Here is a 12,898-nt window from a genome sequence, read left to right as displayed (position 1 = left end):
GGATACTGGACCAGATACATAGACCAGGATAGAGCAAAATGAGGTAGACTGCCTCTATTGGTTCCCCTCCCAGAGTCCATAACATTGGCTGGTTTATTTACTACTGCAAGAGAGATCATGAAGATGCCCTCAGGCTGATGCCTCTTTTTGGCCTCCCTTCACTTTCCTGGCTGTTGCTCCCTGTGCTTGGCCTTTTGTTGCTCAGAGCTAACCCTCTCTCTACCACTCCTGGGGTTTTGGTTATAAATCACAGGTGTGAAAAGACCTGGTCTTGGACTGATCCTCTCTGGGCCCATGCCATGGCACTCCTTAGTCTCATCCAACTACCCCTGGGGCAAGCTGTTGTCTCACTCCAGCAGGAAGGGCCCTCAGTGACTTTGGAGGCTTGTCTTGGTCACTTTATGGAACAGTCCTACTCAAACCTAGTCCCAGGGGGCAGGCCCACCAGATGGATGGCTCTGCCAGCTTGAATGTTTGGAAGAGATGTGTTCCACCTTCTATCTAGGCTTGGTTTCCTCTCCACTCACTCTGGCAAGTATAGTCAGTTTGTAAAAATCACTGTGCTATGCAAAATTCCATAAGAAAAACTACAGCACTTATGGAAAAATGGAATTAGGAGCACAGCCTTCAAAAATCTTATCAGTGACAGATAAAAAAGAAAACTAATATAAACAGTAGCAGAGTCTTAAACATGTTAAATGGTTAAGAAAAATACAAATCCTACAATGAGTACAACACTAGTGTGAAAAATACATGAAATTCCTTGTGGAAGTGGGCAGAAGGGTTGCAGAAGGGTTGAGTTACTATGAAGTGCTAGAAAGAACTTTATCTGAAATCAGATGGAAAGTTGTAAAGTGAATGAAGGCAGCTGGCAGATGTTAGACATGTATGCGTGTGTGTGTTTTGCATATTCCCATGCAGCTTGTTTGCAGCTTGATGCAGTTTTATGCATTTAAACTGCACAAAGGTAAAGGTGAAATTCAATTATCCTGAAATTGTTTCACAATATATCATTGGTTGGAACATGTTTGTGCATTCAAACCAAGTGACATAGCAGAACTGACTATCTCCTTTTTTTATGTATCAACAGTCTTCTACTCTCCTGAATCACAGACTTCAATTTATGAAGGTTCCAAGGACTCTCAACTTCAAAAACTATCTCTATTCCACTTACTTCTGCCTAGATATTTCCATGGCACTTCCCAGTCACAGCCCTGTAGCCTCAGGTTCTGCTTTTCACTGATCCATCCTGTTGTAAGAGTTATCTTTGTATATTGCCTTCAACTCCTCACCTTTTTAATTTATGGCCATCTTAAATGTGTCCTATCATGACGCTGAAATTGATTTTGATAGTGACTTTGATACTGTCTAATTGAATGAGCACTGAATTAGATAAAGTCCCACTAGAGAATAGATGGCCACTAGAATAATTTGAGAAGGGATTACTTACAAAGGACTATTTACAAGGATGTGGTCACTAAGAGATTCTAAGTGATAGCGCAGTTACCTAGGGCGTGTTACAACACTTGCCACCACCTCTAAACCTGAAGGAATGAGTGACTGGCATCCCGAAATAGAGAGCTGGGACAGAGAAGGTTATCTTGTGAGGAGCCTTTTTGGTTGATGTTGTTGAATTTATTCTATCTCTTCAGGTGTGAGTTGTTTGTTCACTTTAATGTCACTCTTTCATTTTTCTTAAAATTCACTTATTTTTTAATTACAGTAACATTGGATTGTAACATTATATAGCTTTCGGATGTACACCATAATACATTCGAATTCTGTGTAGATTACATCATGTTCAGCATCCAAAAACTAATTATAGTCCATCCCCTCACATGTGAGCCTAATCACCCCTTTTGCCCTCCCCTCCTTCCACTAAGGTAACCACCAATCCATTCTCCGTTGCTGTGTGTATGATTGTCATTGCTTTTATCTTCTACTTATGAGTGAGGTCATACAGTATTTGGCTTTCTCCCTCTGACTTATTTCACTCAGCATAATACCCTCAAGGTCCATCCATGTTGTCACAAATGGCCAGATTTCATCATTTCTTATGGCTGAGTAGTATTCCATAGTGTATAAATCCCTCATCTTCTTTATCCATTCGTCCCTTCATGGGCACCTAGGTTGCTTCCAAGTCTTGGCTATTGTGTATAATGCTGCAATGAACATAGGGGTGCAGGTATCTTTATGCCTTTGTGATATCAAGTTCTTTGGATAAATACCGAGCAGTGTGATAGCTGGATCATATGGTAGATCTATTCTTAATTTTCTGAGGAAACTCCACACTGCTTTCCATAGTGGCTGTACCAGTTTGTACTCCCACCAGCAGTGTACAAGGGTTCCCATCTCTCCACATCCTCTCCAACATTTGTTGTTTCCTGTCTTGTTAATTATAGCCATTCTGACTGGAGTGAGGTGATACCTCGTTGTAGTTTTGATTTGCATTTCTCTGATAGCTAATGATGTTGAGCATCTTTTCATATGTCTGTTGGCCATCTGTATATCTTCTTTGGAGAAATCTCTGTTCAGATCTTTTGCCCATCTTTTAATTGCGTTGTTAGTTTTTTGTTGTTGAGCTGTATGAGTTCTTCGTATATTTTGGATATTAGCCCCTTATCTGATATGTGGTTTGCAAATATCTTCTCCCAATTGTTAGATTGTCTTTTCATTTTGTTGATGGTTTCCTTTGCTGTGCAGAAGCTTTTTATTGATTTTTCTCAAATAGATAGTTGTATTTGGTATTAAAGAAAAATTGTACTGGACAGGATGAGCAAATGGAAGTTGATTTTATTTTGATCCTATTATCAGCAATAGGGAAAAGAGAATAGACCAAGTCTGGATACCCAGTTCTGCTAAAATAAAAGGTGGGGTTGCACTGGGGTAAGGTGTTAAGTGGAATGTGTTTAAGTCCTGGGCTGAGCTAGTGGAAAAATACTGGAGGACTTTAGTGGGAGGTTGATCAATGGGATGTGTCAAGCACATTGAATTATTCCTGAGATTGCAAATGTTTTGTCTGTGATTAGGGCCTCTGTGTTTGCTAATTGACACCCTTGAAGTTAGGATACTACCCTCCACAGAGACTGGAAGATAGAGTGCCATCTCCTTCAATGTTTACATTTCAAGAGATAATTCCAAGGTCCTTGAGAAAGACATTTCTTAGGTTGTAAAACTGGCAGGAGGTTATAAGAAGATATATATACACCACAAAGGGGAAGAGAAAGAATTTGCAATTACAAGTTTTCTCAAGAAAATGCTTTCAGCCTATAGTCAGGAAGAAACCTTTCCAAAGTTTAGCCATCCTGGTCATTGGTTGATTGTTTTTCTTTCTAACAGGCAATGTAATAATGCTGATGTATTTGTTGATGCAACCTTTTGTAGGGGGACATGGGGTGTGCTAATACCTTGATTTATGGTTGAGCTTATGCCTCATGGGTCATGATTGTTTATGGTCATGTGGGTCACTGTCCTGTTTTCTGACCCAGTCTCCAATATTCTGGAATACCCACTGCTGTTACTTAACTTTTAGCCTACTTCTTGGTCCAAGAGTGTATGTGCAGAAAGATAGACCTGCCTGGCTACTCCTACTGTACTACATAGACCTGCCTGGCTACTCCTACTGTACTATACATTAGTCATCAGGTTTGTTTTCTTGTGGTACTCTGTTTCTCTTAATATCAGAGATTTTAGAGTCTGAGTCTTCATTATTTTTGTAGTTGTCCTTTCTTGTGCACCTTTTGGGCTTCCATTCTTCCATAATTCCATCACAGTTGTCTTTCATCTTTGGAGTTTCCCCATTTTTTCTGTTTCATCAATGGCTCTCCATTTGTTTCGTATCATGTTATGGATTGATTTATTATCGAATATCTTGTCAGTATTGTGAGGTTTTTGGGTGGAAGGAGGAAGCTACAGTGAGTGCTGAGTTTGTTATGTTGATTCAGAGATCTTTGGAACTTATTTGCTCTTTGGAATTTTTGAGACCTTCCTCATGGCTCAATATTCTGTCAATTTCTGAAAATAAGGCGTGAAAATAACATGATGTGTATTGTTTGTTTTTGCTGAGAGTTAGCTTGCAACATCCTTTCAAACCCACCTTTCCATAACTTTCCACTATAGAGACTCTGAAGCTAGAGTACTCAGCTTTTGAGTCTTCCTTGAGGAGAGGAACCTCAGACTCATTTCTCTTCAATCAGATGTAAAAGTCTGTTGAGGAGTCCTTTTTCATTTTTTTCTTTTTCTAATCTGGGATATGGAATTGAATGTGGAGGATGGTAGTCATAGTTTAGGATGGCAGAGCAGAAAGTAGAAAGAACTTGGTCTTTGTTTTTTTTTCTTTGAGGAAGACTAGCCCTGAGCTAACATCTGCCACCAATCCTCCTCTTTTTGCTGAGGAAGATTGGCCATGAGCTAACATCTTTGTGAATCTTCCTCTATTTTATATGTGGGACACCTGCCACAGCATGGCTTGACAAGCGGTGCGTAGGTCTGCACCCGGGATCTTAACTGGCGAACCCCAGGCCACTGAAGTGGAACATGTGAACTTAACTGCTGTGCCACTGGGCCAGCCTCAATTTGGCATTTTGATGGCATAAAAGAGGTGCCTTAACAACTCTAAACAGCCTGAGTCTGTGTCTGTCTGTGTATGTGATGAGATAAATAGATTCCATTGGTGAAACCACTATAATCTAGTGTCTCTTATACACCAGCTAAATAGAATCCAATCCTGATGATTGTTTACAAATGTTAGGGTGGCACACTTCCCCCTTCTTGATGGTTTGTGTCTTGTGCAGGCCAATCCATTGTAATAACTCTCCTGGCTACTGTTCATCCCTCACTTATTCTCTAGAGTAGCAGCGTCCTCATATGAGTGGCTAATGTAAAGGAAAAAAAAAAGGGCATATAGAGCTCAGTGCCTTCCTCTCTTCTTGTCTCTGTGTTACTGAACACAAACACAGGTTCATTTACCCACCACACAGGAAGGCCAATAACTGGAATGCCAGGTTTGCGGCAAGGAAAGAGGTTTACTGTCAAAATGCAGCCAGACAAGGAGATGGGAGTTAAAACTCAGATATACCATTCTGAAGGGAAAAAGCTATGGGTTTTTATCTAGGGTTTTAGGTAGGGGAGAGGGAGCACTTGGCCTTTCTGGTTGGTGCATTCCTACCAGCCTGTGTTTGTCCTTGAAGACTCAATTTCTTTTCCCTTGACTGTCTGCACATTTCTGGTTAACTTTCATCTTCAGCCCGCATTTGGCCTTGTGAATCTTGACTTCTGGACCTTGTCTTTCTAGAAAAAACAAGTCATTCATATACTAAGGAGGGAAAGAAAATCATGGTTAGTTTTGAACAACAGTTGATAATGCTGAGTATGCACAGCTATAGTTAGCAAAGCTTAGTCAAAGTTTTCTTTTTCTCTTCTTACAGACCAGGGAAGATTTTTTAACTTCTTTGATCTTGGTTTCATCTGGAGCATGTGTCTCTATGGTTCTTAGCCATGTGGTAACTCCAATGGTATAGGTTCTATGTCTGAGGGTCCTATGTCTCTGCAGTTTTGGAGAGTCAATTTGATTTAAGAAATTATTAACATTTGATTAATTGACAGAGTATATTGAAAAAGAGGGTATAAAAATTATAATTGGGGCATTCAAAATACATGTTTAGACAAAAAAAATCCTCAAGAAAATTCTAGCAAATAGAATTCAGTAATATATAAAAATGGTTATACACCATAATCGTGTGATTTATCTCAGAAATGCAAGATTGGTTTAACATCTGAAAATCGATTAATATAAGACATCACATCAATAGAATAAAAAGCAAAAACACATGATCATCTTAAGATGTAGAAAAAACATATGACAAAATACAGTACTCTTTTCATGATAAAAACACATATGAACTAGGAACAGACATGAACTCCCTCAATCTCACAAAGGGATCTGCAAAAAACCCAAAGTTAACAACATACTTAATGTTGAAAGACTGAAGGTTTTCCCTCTAAAATCAGAACTAAGATTAGAACGTCTGTTCTTACCATTTCTGTATAACATCATACTTAGGTGTAGCCAGGGAAAAGGCAAAAAACTGAAATGAAGGCATTCTGATTGGAAAGAGAGGAGTAAAACTATCTTTATTTGAAGACGACATCATCTTACATGTAGAAGACCCTAAGGAATCCACTAAAAAACTAGTATAACTAATAAGTGAGTTAGCAACATTGAAGGATACAAAGTCTTTTGTATAAGTCATTTGTATTTTGCTGTGTTAGCAATGAACTATTCAAAATAAGATTAAGGAAAAAATTTCATTTACAATACCACTACAAATAATAAAATATTTAGGAGTAAATTTAACAAAAGCATGGCAAGATTTATACTCTTAAAACAGCAAAACTGTTGAGGAAACAAAAGATGGGATAAATAATGGGAAAGATATCTTGTGTTCAGAGATCAAAAGACTTAATATCATTGAGATGAGAATACTCCTTAAATTAATTAAAAGATTCAGTGAAATCCCTGTGAAAAGTCCAACTGTCTTTTTGGCAGAAATGGACAAACATCCTAAAATTCAAATGGAAATTCAAAGGACCCAGAAGAGCTAAAACAATCTTGAAAAAGAAGAGCAAATTTGGAGGACTCACACTTCCAAATTTACTTCACAGCTATAAAATCAAAACAGCATGGTATTGATATAAGGATATACAAATAGATCAATGGAATAGAATTGATAATCCAGAGATAAACTCTCACACTCAAGATTAACTCATTTTTGACAAGGTTATCAAGTCAATTAAGTGGGAAGAATAATCTTTTCAACACATGCAAAAGGATGAAGTTGAACCCCTTTCTCACATGTCACCCACAAATTTTAACTCAAAATGAATCATAAACCTGAGTGTAAGAACAAAAATTATGAAACTTTTAAAAGATTATGTAGGATTAAATCTTTATGTTGTGGGTTAGGCAAAATCCAAGTACATATGACATTAAAAGTACAAGCAACAAAGAAAAATATATAAGTAAGACTTCATCAAAAGTAAAAACGTTCTTGCTTCAAAGAATACCATTGAGTCAGTAAAAAGACAACCAATAGAATGGGAGAAAACTCTTGTAAATCATATATCTGATAAGGAACTTGTATCTAGAAAATTCAAAGAACAATTGGAACTCAATAAGAGCAGGACAAATACTGAACTAAAATTTAAATTTAAAATTGGACAAAGGATCTGAATAGACATTTCTCCAAAGGAGACATGCATATGGCCAATAAGTACATGAAAAAATGCTCAACATTACTGGTTATGCAAATCAAAACCACAGTGAAATATCACTTAACATCCACTAGGCTGGCAATAATCAAAAAGATAGATAATAGCAAGTGAAAACCAGACTTTTCATTTTAGAACAGTTTTAGATTTATAGAAAAGTTGTTAAAATAGGACAGAGAGTTCCCATATATCACATTCCTAGTTTGTTCTTTTATCGATAACTTTCTTTATTACAGTACAGTTGCCGCTATTAAAGAACCAGCTTTGATTTATTATTACATATTTTATTCATATTTCATTAGCTTTTACCTAATATATCTTTCCCATTCCAAGATTCTACCAGGATACCACATTGCATGTAGGTGTCAGGTCTCCATAAGATCTTCTTGTTGTCTGATGTTTTTCTCATGATGACACTGGGATTATGTAGGTTTTGGAGGAAGACCACAGAGATAAAGTGCCATTCTCATCATATTAGAATGTGAACATGATTTATCACTATTGATGTAAACTTGATCCCCTGGCTAATGTAGTGTTTGTCAGGTTTCTTCATCTGTAAACTTATTTTCCCCCCCTTCCCATACTGTACTCTTTGGAGAGAAGTCACCATGCACTTAAGAAGCGAAGAGTTATGTTCCACCTACTTGAGGGTGATGTATTTACATAAATTATTTGGAATTCTTTTATATGGGAGATTTGTCTATTATCTTCCATTCATTTATTATTGAATTGTCTATTTATATCAGTTTGGACTTATGGAAATTTACTGTGTACTTTGGGTTATAATCCAATACTAGGACTTTAGAAGTCATCACTTTTGTCCTTACGAGAAGAAAAATCAAGAAAAAAAAATCAATGAGTTTTTTTGGACCCATCACAGAATTGATGTTGCAGGGCAAACTGTCTCTCCAAAGTTTGGAAAGACAAATGAATACAGAGAAGCTGGCTACTTGGAATAGAAGCTGCTGGAGCCACAAACTGGTAGGAAGTCTTCACAGGTAATTTTGACAAATTTCTGGAGGATGAGTGTGGTCTAGATTGAGAATGAGAAATACTTGGGGGCTGCAGTCTTAGGGAGCCCCACACTTTATATCCAGGAGCCCCAGCAGATTCTCATAGTAAGGATTCAAGAATGAGCTGCTGCTCCTGGCAGGAGGAAGGGTAAAGTTAAGATTTTGAAATAAACCCAGAGCATTCTCTATAATAGAGTCCTCTTGTCCTGGAAAAAAGACATTATTAGAGCCATCTCCCATCTAAGGGAATGGTATTTCTCTGACCACAGACTATGAGTTAGCCTGTGACCTCAGTTCTCTGATGGGTCCAAAAAAAGTGGTTGATTTTCAGTTTGTCCAGGTTTTCTTGATGTTACGATGGGAATGACAACTTGTAAGCTTTCTTTACATGTTGGAGCTGAAAGGCAGTCTCTGAGATTTCTTTTACACTCAGGTCTTAGTCACATAATCTTTACTAATTTGTTGCTTTTCCAATCTCTCTATACCCATTTAAAGATATTTTGTCCATCATTTCTACTTGTTTTCACTGGGAAGCTTTGTCTGAATTATCCTATCAGCTATTAGTAGAAATGGAAATTCAATCACTTGAATGGTCAGATTAGAAGAAATTCCAGTACTTTCTTTTGAGATTTATTTTTCTCTCCCTGAAATGTTAAAGGATCTCAGGGACTTATTCCAAACACCATGTGGAAAGAGAAATAGGCAATTTGTACCAACTATTCTTGTACTATTGTTTGTCAGCTGTCAATGCATCTGTTCGTGGTATATTGGATCACTTTTTAAAATAGGTGGGTGAAGGCACATGGTCCAATTTACCTTGTCAATAGCTATAATAAAGGGCTTTCTATATAACTCATTCCGTGAAAGGAAAGATGATTAAATTTAGTGGCCTACAATTGTCACATTTTGGCTTCCAAGTTTACTGGCACAAGATAGTCTTTTCTTCCCAAAGTTGGCCATAATGTCATGTGACTGGGTTAGGAGAGTCTTCCAACCATATTCACATGTCATTCTGGGGGAAGCATTTCACTCTTGCTGATCTATACTCTGGAACTGAAATAATTAAAAAAAAAAACATTTTCCCATCTTTTCCTTCTCCTTCTCCTCAAACATATCATTTCTTTTATTAGGAAAATTCCCCTGTAGATACATTTGCTGTCCTTTATACTTCCAATGAACCATTGGATCTCACTGGGATTATCTTAATTCATTAGAGAAGTTCAAGTATTTTTGAATGTTAAAAAAAGTGGTTGGGACATTCCTTTCTGGGCTCTAATGCAAATGAACTCAAGAGGTGGTAAAGAGTTTATAAAGTAGCAAAATAATTCCTGTCAAATTTTTGATTTACATTTATTTGACTAAGATGGTCCTCTAGAGTGACAATAGAGGATTTAAGATCTTCTGTATTTACCATTAGACAGGAAAATTGCTGCCAACATTTAAGTGGACTTTTTAAAATTAAAAAATAGCTTATTTATAATTTTACTTAGTTACACATTCTTTTTTTATTGTACTATAATTTATACTTTTAAAAATTAGTAGCAAGTTTGAATGGGGAGAAAGGGTTAAGAGTAGGGACTCTGGAGCCTGACTGCTAAGGTTGTAATTTCACTCTGTGACTTCCTTTCTTTTTGACCTTAGGCAAGTTTTTCAAATTTCTTGTCACATCTATAAAATGTATAAATAATAATTGCACTTGCTTCATAAGGTTGTTATGGTAATTAAATGAGTTAATATTTGTGAAATATTTAGAGCCATGCCTTGCACATAGTATGATATATAAAATTGGTGAACTAATTTGAATTGATGTTCCTAGCAATTGGGATATGTGGAATTTTAATTCAGGAATGTTGGGCCCCAAAGCCTGTTCTCTTTCTACAACATCTCTTATAGTAATCTGTCACTTAAAGTTAGCTCACTTCCTGGCCACACTCTTACCTAAACTGAGCACCCTCTGGAAGCCCACTCCCAGCTCCTGGGTCCTCAGGGCATACACCATGGGGTTAAGGGCTGGGGGGATGACACTGTGCAGCACATTGAGGAGAACAGGGATGAAGGGAACTTTTATTTCTGCCAGATGGATGACAGATACTACAATAAGGGCTGTGTAGAAAAAGAGAATGAGGATGAGATGAGAGCTGCAGGTATTCAGGGCCTTAGATATTGCTTCAGTGGAGCTCAGCTTCAGCACTGAGTGAATAATTAAAGCATAGGAAGCAAAGACCAGACCCATGTCACTCCCAAGTATAACCCAGGCCAAAGCCAACTGGTAAAATCTGTTAATGGTGATGTCATCACACGCCAAGCTAGTGACCCCCAAGTTGGAGCATAGGCAGTGGTCGATCTCATTCCTGGAGCAGTAATGTCTCTGGGCAGCCAGTACAGGAAGTGGCATACTCAAAAGGCCATTCCTGAGTATGATAGACAATGTGACTTTGATCACAAAAGGCTCAGTGACTATGGAGGTGTACTGAAGGGGACAGCAAATGGCTACATATCTATCAACAGCCATGCAGAAAAAGATGCCTGACTCCATAGCCATAAAAGTATGTATTGCATAGATCTGAGCAAAACACTCAGGGAGGCTGATGGCCTTGGAATTAAACCAGAGGATGGCCAGGATCTTGGGCATGATGGTAGTAGGCAGGCCAATGTTCACTAAGGCCAAAATACCAAGCAAATGATACATGGGCTGATGCAGTGTAGGCTCATGTTGGATGGTGATCAAGATGAGGAGATTAGCACCAAGAGCTAGGAGGTAGAGCAGAGCCAGGGGCAAGGAGAGTCAGTGCTGCCATTCATGAATTCCTGGGAAACCCATGAGGATGAACTCAGACACTTGAAACCTTGAGTTATTGGTTATACTCCGGGTGGTATTCATATCATGTGATGTCTCAGCATCTATCTGTGAAGTAAGAGGAAACAAGAACAGGCTTTGGTTAGTTGAGGGTCAAAATTTGTGCAGAGCTATAAGATTCATGGACAATGTCTCAGTGCTTATTAACATAATTCATCCTCTATCCTTTTGAGACTCTGGGAAAAAGTGTACCTACGCATAAAAGAAGGTTCAAGATAAATCTTAAGATAACGATTTTAATATAATAAAAGTGAATTTTAAAGACTTATGTGCCTGAAATTTTGGGACATGGACATAAATAGGAGACACATACATTATGAAGAAACAGAGATTTCGGGAGTGTACTAGTCTTCAAGAGCTGCAAAATAAAATACCACAGACTGGGTGACTTAACCAATAGAAACTTATTTTCTTACAGTTTTATGGGCTAGAAGTCCAAAATCAAGGTGTCAGGAGGGTTAGTCTCTTAAGGCCTCTCTTTTTGGCTTGCAGGTGGCTCTCTTCTTTGGTGTTCATGTGGTCTACTCTCTGTGCATGCATGTCTGTTTCCAAAGTTTGTTTTCTTAGAGACGCTAGTCATATTGGATTAGTGCCGCCTCTAATGATCTCATTTTAACTTAACTACTTATTTACCGGCGTTATCTGCAAAGATGGTTGAGTATGAGGTACTAGAGTTTAGGATTTTAGTATAAAAATCTTGAGGGATACAATGAGCCTTAACAAGAAAGTAAAATTAGAGAGTAGAGGTGTTATCTCCATTCTTAGGGATCTTCTGGAAGAGAATAAGTAGCCACAATGAGAACCCTAACTAGTCTTTGATTTTGAATGACTTATTGTTGAAAAATATCTTCAGACATAAACAATTTCATTTAATCTTCACTACACAGGTGTTATTATTCATAAGAGAAACAGAACTTGAATGATTTGTCTAGATGAAAGAATCATATATTGAAATCACTAATAAGTGACAAAGCTACAGAAAAAATTTAATTCTGTGTATTTAATTCCAGTACTCTTTCTTTGAAATCTTAGCCAATAGGTCAGTAGTGTGTAGAATACCCTTTGTTTCCTCTTTTGATTATGAAAGCAATGTTAAAGACATAGTTAAACCTATGTTTTAAAATCATCAATGTTATTAATAAAAGATGTAAAGAGGGACAAGGGGCAACAAACTTGTAACTGCTTCCATATTTCTGTACAATATAAGTTGGAAATAGCTGGCATTTATTGTACACATTACACGTTTTTTTGTTGAAGTAATTTCATAGTTCACTCTTGGCCCCTTTATATTTGGTCTCCTCTCCTCATTTTTAGATTCTTGATTTTGTTAATTCACTTTTTGAGAATTTTTCAAATAATTGTATCAAAAAGTATAGTTGACAGACTAATGTTGGCAAAATGGTGGACTAGAAATCTCCAAGTCCTTGTTCTCCCACAGAAACACTAAGTAAGCAACAGACTGACCAAAATAGCTTTATGAGAGTTATAGAAACTAAGTAAGAATGTGTAGCAACCAAGTGAACGCCCAATGAAGAAAATGCCACATTCAAAATGGCAGGAATTTTTGTGGTATTTTTCTTATGCTTGCCCCACTTGCTCCCTTGTGCAGTATGGTGCAGGCATTAGGAACTCATCCAATTCCTGGTTCCTCCCTTGTGATGGAAGGTAAAAAAGTGGAACTTGTATGCAACAGTTGGCTTATCTGTAGGTTGCCTGAGGAACTGATTCCTGGTTTGCCTGACTTGGAGCTCAGGTAGCA

The 12,898-nt window shown here is 37.6% G+C and overlaps 1 pseudogene; it reads right to left on the bottom strand.

Annotated features, from left to right (window-relative positions):
- Positions 1-10,197: 10,197 nt before the first annotated feature.
- LOC106828983 (olfactory receptor 56B34-like) lies at positions 10,198-11,163 on the bottom strand (annotated as a pseudogene).
- Positions 11,164-12,898: the final 1,735 nt, after the last annotated feature.

Source organism: Equus asinus, chromosome 20, assembly GCF_041296235.1.
Source record: "Equus asinus isolate D_3611 breed Donkey chromosome 20, EquAss-T2T_v2, whole genome shotgun sequence".
Lineage (NCBI taxonomy): Eukaryota > Metazoa > Chordata > Mammalia > Perissodactyla > Equidae > Equus > Equus asinus.
This window is presented reverse-complemented; position numbering and strand designations above follow the sequence as displayed.